Consider the following 9,432-nt stretch of genomic DNA (forward strand, 5'->3'; position numbering starts at 1 on the left):
GGTTCTGACTCAATGGCACCTGACAACAACAACAACAACAAAGCAGTGAATTGCAATAGTTTGAAAGAGTTGTGTCTTTGGGGTTTGTGGGGAAACAATGGGTCAGTGAGGTTGTTTTTTTTAATGTATTATTTTTGAACAGGTAACACATTCACATAGTACAAAATAAGACATTAGCAACAGGATGACCAATGACTCTAAAGTCTCCTCCCAGCTGATTCTTGTTCCTTAGAGAGTCATCTCAATCCATCCCACTGTAACCGAGGCAATTCCAGCGCACAGAGACCCTCTAGAACCGAGCAGAACTGCCCCATAGGGTTTCTAAGGCTGTAATCTTTATCGAGGAGTTCTGGTGTGGCACTGTGGGACAAAGCACTGAACCACAAAGTTGGTAGTTCAAACCCACCAGCTAGTCCTTGGAAACGCTATGTAGGGCCCTTATGAGTTTGAACCAACTCAACAGTGCTTAAAAACAAGAACAACAACCTTCACTGACGCTGATGGCTACGTCTTTCACTTGCTGGTGGCTTTGAACGCCAACCTTTTACAGCCTTAGTCATTAAGCATATAACCACTGAACCAATCTATAATCAAGGAGCTCTGGTAGCGCAGTGGTTATGAGTCAGGCTGCTAACCTCAAGGTCAGCAGTTTGAAACTATCAGCTGTTCCACGGGAGAAAGATGAGGCATTCTGCTCCCGTAAAGATTTACAGCCTTGGAAACCCTGTGCAGTGTCGCTATGAGTTGGAACTGACTCCACAACCAACAAACAAAATCTCCAATAAATACTTATACATGCTTTTTACTGACTCAGTGGCATCTAACAACAATGGTCACAGACCACGCCCATTGTTGAATATTTTGCTTTGCAAAATGAAAAATCTTAGAGATCCTTCCAGATTTATATATAACTTGTTCATTTTTAAGTGGAATGTAGACTGTATCGCACATTCTGTTAACAACTTAACTGTCAATGGGCAGTTAAATTGTTTCCTATTTTTCCCTCTTTCCTATAATTTTCCTCAAAACCCTATAATGAAGACCCTTACACATGTGACACTTGACACAGGTAAGAATTTACAACAACAGATCAATGTGACATGGCACGGGGCCAGGCAGCGTTCATTCTCCTGCATGGAGGGGTCACTACGAGTCAGAACTGACTAGACTACCTAACAACAACAACATGGGTTTTTCTGCCGCTTGTCAGTTTCTTGTACTGGGGCAGCTCATGTGTTGCTGTGATGCTAAAGGTTACGGCATTGGTATTTCAAATACCAAGAGAATAATCACACATAGGAGACAGGTTTTAATGAGCTTCCAGACTGAGACAGACTAAGAAGAAAGCTCTAAAGATCTACCTCCCAACATTGTTGTTGTTGCTCTCATTAAGTTTCATGGAATCAGTTCTGACTCACAGTGACCCTGTTAGCATTTCTGAAGCTTTAAATCTTCACAGGAGCAGAAAGCCTCATCTTTCTCCCTATCTGCTGCTGGCAGGCTTGAACTGCTAACCTGTGGTTCGAAGCCCAGTGCTTATTGCATGGAGCCACCGTGCTCCCCTTCTGAACACCACTGTTGTCATTAAGTGCCGTTGAGTCAGTTCTGACTCATAGTGACCCTGTAAATGGTTTCCGAGGAGTGGCTGGTGAGTTTGAACCACTGACCTTGTGATCCAGTGCTTATCCTACAGCAGGATTCCGAACATTAGCCAATGAAAACTTGATGGACAGCCCCAGAGTAATGTTCAAAATCGTGTTGAGAGATGAGCCCCTAGGTGGGCTCAATAGTGGACTCAAACATGTGTTGTTGCTCTGAGGTGTTGTCGAGTCCATTTCAACTCACAGCGACCCTGGGTAGGGTTTCCGAGAGCAGCTGGTGGGTTTGAACAGCTGACCTCGTAGTTAGCAGACCACATCAAGACTCAAACATACCCTGCTGATGAAGAAGGCGCATGGCGGACAATGTTTCATTCACTTCGCATAAGGTTGGCATGACTCACTCAACCAGGCAGCAATAGAACCAAGTAAACTAAATTCACTAGAGGTGGGACTGCCAGGTCTTAGGGTCGGCGCAGCTTTAAACTCTAACAGATATGTGTCACTGTGGGATAAAGCAGTGGACCGCAAGGTGTGTCTGAACCACAAGGTTGGCAGTTCAAACCCACCAGACGTTCTTTGAAAGCCCTATATAGGGTTGCTAAATAGGGAACTGGAGTCCTGGTGTGATGCTGTGGGTTAATGCACCAGACTGCAAAGCTGTTTGAACTGCAAGGTCGATGGTTCAAGCTCACCAGCTGCTCCTCGGAAACCCTATACAGGGTCGCTATGGGTCAGAATCGACTCGATGGGACTTAACAACACCAACAAATACGGAACTGACCCGACGGCACTTAATGACAGCAATATATATTGTCTAACTGCCTCCAATAGCAGTTATACCAGTTTACACTCTGATCATCCACGTTTTTCCATATCTTAGAAATATTGTTAGGGGCCAGATCACACAGAGCATTGTACACTAGTGTGAACGTGAACCATAGACCATGGAAACCCACTGGAGGCTTTAAGCATGGGGTGAGGATATTCTTCAAGTTTGATTTTTTAATGCAAGCTTTCATGACATTAGATCAATTTTGTAGTGGGTTTTTATTATTCGACAGACTTGGGTGACAATATGACAAATCACAGAGGGGTATACATATCTGTTCAGATTTAAGCCATGCTGGAGAGAGAATGCTTATCATTTGGATACAGCTGTCCCAGTGGACTATACAGGATTGGACATGAGTGTAACTTGGTTTCTTTGCCATCCCATAATTCTAACCTTCCTGACATTTTTCTTTTATCTCATGCTTCCGATATGTTGGCAGTTTCTCATGAAACATTTGGCCTTTAAGAGTAACAATGTAGATAAGTAAAATGGAAATTTTCTTAATCAGAAGGCAACAGTGGACTGAATGGCAAGCAGGTGATATCACAACTTTATTTTTCTCTAAAGGACCATTATGTAAATTAATTAGATTGGGAACATTGAACAAAGAGCAGGGTGAGGCAAATGTGCAGCCCCATTCACAGAGGCTTTTGTTAATGATACCAAAGGCGGCCACCATTGTGTGATGCACAGAGAAGACGGGACTGATGGTGGGTGATTGTGAAGCACAAGCGTATGGGGGACCAGGCTGTGTGCTCCTTCAGACACTCCATCAGTGCGTCCAGGATGAGCACAATGGGCCGAGGGCTCTTGGGGTTCATTCTGAGTCTCAGGACCACCACTGCTGAGTCAGAGGAAGGCAACCTTTGCTTTAAGAGCAAGGTTGTACCACTTGGGCACACCTTCCATGGTGCCCAGGGCTGGTGAGAGGGGCAAGGAGGCCATTTGGTCTTCATTTGGGATGAAGGCATCCAGCAGTTTCTGCAGCAGTGTATCTCCCAGGACTGAGAACGGTGGATCGGATTCATGGGGAACTGGACCCCAAATGGCACCACAGAAGGTAGGAGCTGGGCTAGCTATGCTGTGTATGAGGCTTGTGGTTGAAATTCTCACCATCGCTTCTCACCCAGAGTTCCATGGAACCAATTAATCTGTGTAGTTCTCATGGTAAAGATACCCTTCTCTGTGATTGGCGAGAAACAAGTTAATTCAAGTTACAGTATCTAGTGCAGAAGGTCTGGTAGAGCACTGATTAAGCTGCTAACCCAAAGGTCGGTAGTTCGAACCCACATAGCAGCTCTTCGGGAGAAAGATCTGGCGATCTGCTCCTGTAAAGATTGTTGTTGTTGATGTTAAGTACCTTCATGCTGGTTCTGACCCATAGCGACCCTGTATAAGGTTTCCTGGGAGCAGCTGGTGAGCTTGAACCACAGACTTTGCAGTACAAACTGACTTTGAAGTCAAGCACATTAACCCATAGGGACCCTGTATAGGGTTTCCAAGGAGCAGTTGGTGAGCTTGAACCGCAGACCTTGCAGTTCAAATTGACTTTGCAGCCAGCACATTAACCCAAAGTGCCATACCAGGACTCCTCTGTAAAGATTACAGTGTAGAAAACCCTATGGGACAGTTCTCAATGGGTCCCTGTAAGTAGAAAATCAACTAGATGCCACCTAAGAAAACAACCACCTGGCACCGAATCCGGTTCCTAGCTGGTACTCTAAAGATGTCCGTTTCTTTGCGTCAGCCTAATACTAACAGCTAGGACCTCTTCCTACATTAGTATTGGACACTATACTGAGTACTTTATATCCCGTATTCTGTTGAATCTTTACAATTGATGTCCTTATAGCTGTTACTGGTAGGTGCGGTCAAGCCGGTAGTGCCTCATAGCAACCCCATGCACAACAGAACACAACACCATCCTCACAAGTGTTATGTTTGAGCCTGTTGTTGCCGTCACTGTGTCCATCCACTTGCTTGGTATTCTTCCTCTTTTACTTGGACTCGCCTACAACTGATAAGATCATTATTGTTGTTGTCAATGATGAAGAAACGGTGTCTCGGAAAATTATTGCTCAGCTGTTATGGAAGGACTTGCACGTTTTCCCCGCTTGTGATGAGATTGAGGAGGCTAAGGTGTAACACAACTGAGCGCACAGCAGAGTCTCATACCAACGTTCTTCCTGAAAACTCTTACCCAAGCCCTGGTCCCAGGCGGTCATGTGAGCCCTTCTCCGTGCAGCTATAGGGCCTTGCCCACACTACTAGGAGCACTCTACGGGACTGGATTGATTATCTAGGTGTCTTTAGTTCCCTCACTCTGAGACCTTCACATGAAGCAATTCTCTCCTGATGACTTTTGTTGCCCTCCTCTGGTGCCCAGCAGAGAGTAAACAAACGGACCTTTGTGTTTCAGTCCTACTCCAACTCCATGAGGTGGACAGAGATGCTCATTTTCAAAAATAATTTAATTTTATTGTGGTATACATATATATACACAGAGTGAGAAAGTATGAGAGAGAGAAACCTGGTGTGGCACTACAGGATAAGCACTGAACTACAAACCACAAGGTCGGCATGTCAAACATACTAGCTGCTCCTTGGAAACTTACACAGAGTCACGATGAGTCAGAACCGACTCGACAGCACTTAACAACAGTAACAATACACACACACACACACACACATATTTGTTGTTGTTAAGTATATATACATATATACTTAACTCTAGGACTCCAACAACGTGATGCCCAGCATTAATGTCACTGAACTGTGTGTGTGAAGACTGTAAAAATGGCAAGTGTTCTTTTGCCTATACATTTACCGTGATTTCTTTGATATCTACCATTTTAATGGCAGAACTCAGTGACATGACTTACATTCACCATGCTGTGCACCCATTACCAAATGATTTTCATCACCCCTCTAGGACCCTCAGTAACCCTTCTGTAATAAAACCCCATTCCCTGCTTCCCTCCATCGCGGGTGCTGCTAATACACATTGCTTTCTAGACATGTTCCTATTTTATATCAGTAGGTTCACACAACATTTGTCCTTTTGCACCTGACTTATTTCACTGGCTCATTCTAAGGTTCATCCTTGTAACACGTATCAGGACTTTGTTTGTCTTTACGGCATAATAACATTCCATTGCATGGCTAGGCTGTGCTTTGTTGATGGACTCTGATTCCCAGGCATCGCTACTTTTATTTTCTGATGGAAACATGAAGTCCAAAGAGAGAAATTGACTTGCTCAAAACGACAGGATTGAAAGGCAGCTAGGGCTTAAACCGTGTGGGACCAGCTCCTAGGTGTGAACTTCTACCGCATTACATTGATTTCCCAGATACTTTCTTTGGTGCTATAGGAGCGTCTAGTTCTTAGAAATGAATAACTTCTACAGAACCTACAGAAATATCCCAGAGTGGATGGAAATGTCTTAATAAATGATCCAGTTGGAGAAGCACATTTGAGGAAACTCATGCTAACGCAGACGTGGATTCTGAAGGCACGTGGATTCAGTATTCAGGCAATGAATACTGAATGGGTTGTTGATTGGTAGAGGCAGCAATTGTCTCTGTGCAGATGAACAGTGACTGTCCATTTGTTTGCCATTAAAAGGGGCTAAGTCTATGCAAAATCTCGAAGGAATATTGTGTAGCCATCATTTACAATGAGGTAGATCTAACTAGGCTAATACGCAACAATCTCCAATATTTAATATTATTTAATCCTGAGACAATGGGCCTTAACCATCCTTCCAGCCTGGAGCTGACTCACCCCAGTGACTCAACTCTGAGCCAAACATCAATGTGCCTATAAGGTGACACTAGGGAGGTACCATCCCTAGGAAAGTCAATCACATGAAATCAAATGGGCAGCGCTTGAAGGCAGGAAGAGACAGGAAAAATGGACAGATGGAAACAGTAAATACAGGAAGTATGAAGAGTACTATTGCATTATGGGGACAGCAGTCCGTGTTATGAATCAAAATGTGCATGAATTGTTGGATGGAAAACCAATTTACTCTGAAAACTTTCACCCAAATCTCAAGAGACATTTTTTAAAAAGCTATTTAAGAAGCATGGGGCAGAATGCTGTGTGCAAGATGATGGTATTTGTGTAAATAAATCTCAGGCCCTCATAAATACGGATAATGTAGGGATAGGATTCTGTCTAGAATGATTTACAAGCAACTTAAAAATTTAAAAAAAAAGGGAGAGCAGTCCATAGGTTGAGAGAAATAAAATGTTTCATTTTGAATTGGTAACTTTTTTTTTTTTTTTTTTGCCATTTGTATGGATTTCTTTCCTTTTTTAAAAATCTGCAGATATAAGTTTATCTTCATAGATCATATTATCCAAGCTGTTTTCTAGCTCTCAGGTGTCCTTGAAATGCCTTTGTATTTTGAGCATGTGTGTTCACACGCACCGAAGTACACCAGCACGTGCACACACATGTGCACACATATGGCACGTCTTCAACAGTCATGAGGGTATTCAAAGCTCTGAAGAAGTGTTTACATGTTAGTTAATTCCTCCCCAAGTGCATGTGACAAAAAGCCTTACTTCTAACATCCCGGGGACACTAACAATCTGTGCTCTTTTAGATCATGTTTAGCCAGCGTTGGACGCATTGTGTTTTTACTTAAACAATTTTCTATGGGCTCTCCAATTTGTTGTCCGTGTTTTAGGTTGAGTTCTGACATATCAATGTTTGAAGATAATGGTTAGGAAATGCCCTTTTCCTGGTAAGAAAAAGAGAGGCCTCTGGTCTTTCCGTGTTTACTGAGCACTCACTGCACACCAGGAGTTGAGCGAAAGGCAAGCTCTGCACATAAAAAGGGGTGAGAAGAATATGCTGTTCCCTTCTCAGGCCTGGGGACTTGGCTGGACACTTCCAATGTGACCTACAGAAAGTGGGGTGGTGGACAGACCACACCTGCCCCCGACACTTGTGGCTACATTGGGAGAGGCCAATCTTCTGAGTGGGCTGCCACAGACAACTGCTCTCAAGAGTTCGCTTTCATCTGCGAATTGGTGAGCTGCCCCGATTCTCCCCTACTTCCTGCTCACCCACCTTCTTCAGCTGCTTCTATCTCTCCTTCCTGTCTCCTCCCGTCTCTGTCTAGTTCTCTCTTAGGATTCCTTTTGCGTCTCGTTCTCTCTGACTCCTTCTGTTCCTGTCTGTCTCTGGTTCACCTGGTGTTTCTGTCTCCCTGTTTAAGTGCTTACATTTTGTGTTTGTCTGTCTCTATCTCTGTGTCCCTCATTCTGTTTTTCTGAGTTCCTGTCTTGCTTTTTCAGTGCTGATTTATCTGTATTTTTCTGGGCTTTCTGTAATCTCTCTGAGTTTCTCACTTGGTCTTTTTCCATCTCTCCCCCTGTGACTCTCTGCCCACACATGCCTGCCTGTCTCTCCCAGTGTGACGTTTGTCTCCTTGTCTCCCTACCACACCCGCTGTCTCCTGTGCATCTGGCGCCCACCCTGTCTCTGTCTCTCCCTCACATTGAGGGGGAAGCACCCCAGCTCTCTGAACCCCTTTCTGTGCAGTGAAATGGGCTCACCCTTACTCCCTGACTCTTATACCCTTTCCCCAGGGCTCCTCACCTCTGTCTCCCGATTTGCCCATGCTCTGATCTTGCTCCCTTCCCAGCAATGACTACCTACCATGGGTTCCCCTTTCAGGCCCTGGTGGTTCCTCTTGGAGATCCTGTATGAAAGCTTTAGCAGGACCCTCCAGGGTGCCCAGAACTAGTACTTCCTGCTGTGAGTGTCCTGGTCTCTGAGTGGGGCCAATGCTGCCCAGACTGCCAGTGGGTCCCTGTCCCTGCATCTCTGATGTGTTCAGAGCCCTCCAGTTGGCCTGACAGAAGTGTTTGGACTACCTGGGCCCTGCCTCTTCCTGGCTTCAGGTTCCTGTCTGGGTTCTGAACCCCTCAAAGGGGCCTCTGTTCAATCCCCATTTTGCTTGGTTCAAAATAGATGCACTGGACTGGTAAATGCAAGGTCAGTGGTTCAAACTCACCAGGCACTCCTTGGAAACCCTACAAGTCGCTATAAGTCAGAACCAACTTAAAGGCACTTAACAACAGGAACAGGTTTAAATCCCTCTGTGGGTGAAATTTGAGAACTTGAACTTCCTGGAAACCATTTGTAGAGTTTCCTTCTCTCCTAGTCAGCCCCATCAAGCCTGGCTCTTAGATTCTGTCAGTTCCAGGGTCCTAGAGCCCCTGGCACAGAGGTCAGCCTGCAGGGCTCTGGGTGACGATTTGTTCACAACAGGCCCATTTTAAAGCCTAAGAAATTGAGGTTCAGAACTGGAAAGTTCCTTGCCCAGATCCTATGGTAGGCTCCACAGCTGCGAGGTGGTAGAGTTGAGACATGAACCCAGATTTGTCTATGGTGGGAGACAGACTGGAATCCTGAGCCAGAGAGCAGGCAGCCTATAGGAGCTGGGAAAGGCGAGGACATGGATTCTCCCAGAGCCTCTGGAAGGAGCACCATGCTAACCACACCTCAGTCTTAGTCCTGGAAGATCCTGGAAGACCCTGGGAGACCCATTGTGATGATCTGCTCTGAAATGTTGTTGACGGTATGTCTTGTTCACGTGGGAGTGTTTCTCCAGGACTTTGTTTTTATGAATCAAAGTAAATCTGACTCTGTATGGCACTTGCTAAGGTGACAAGAAATTTAGTATCCTTGTCAGGGGAACTCCTGGAAGGTGGAAAGACCTCAGGATGCCCGGTGCCATGACATTTGGGATGCTCACCTCTCTGCTGTGGTGGCCGCGATCCATCTGCCAGGTCCTGAGAAACAGGTGGTCTGCTGCTTCTGGTTGGGGTGGGCATACACTTCTCAGTAGCTACTCCTGCAGCTTAGCTTGCACCCTAGAGCCGCACCAAGATTGCAGGAGGGATGCCCACTGCTCACAGATCCCAACCTTGGGAAGATACCTTTCTCTGCCCTGGAATTCGATCCTCCCCCCACATCTC

The sequence above is a fragment of the Chrysochloris asiatica genome, unplaced genomic scaffold (assembly GCF_000296735.1).
Source record: "Chrysochloris asiatica unplaced genomic scaffold, ChrAsi1.0 scaffold00037, whole genome shotgun sequence".
NCBI lineage: Eukaryota > Metazoa > Chordata > Mammalia > Afrosoricida > Chrysochloridae > Chrysochloris > Chrysochloris asiatica.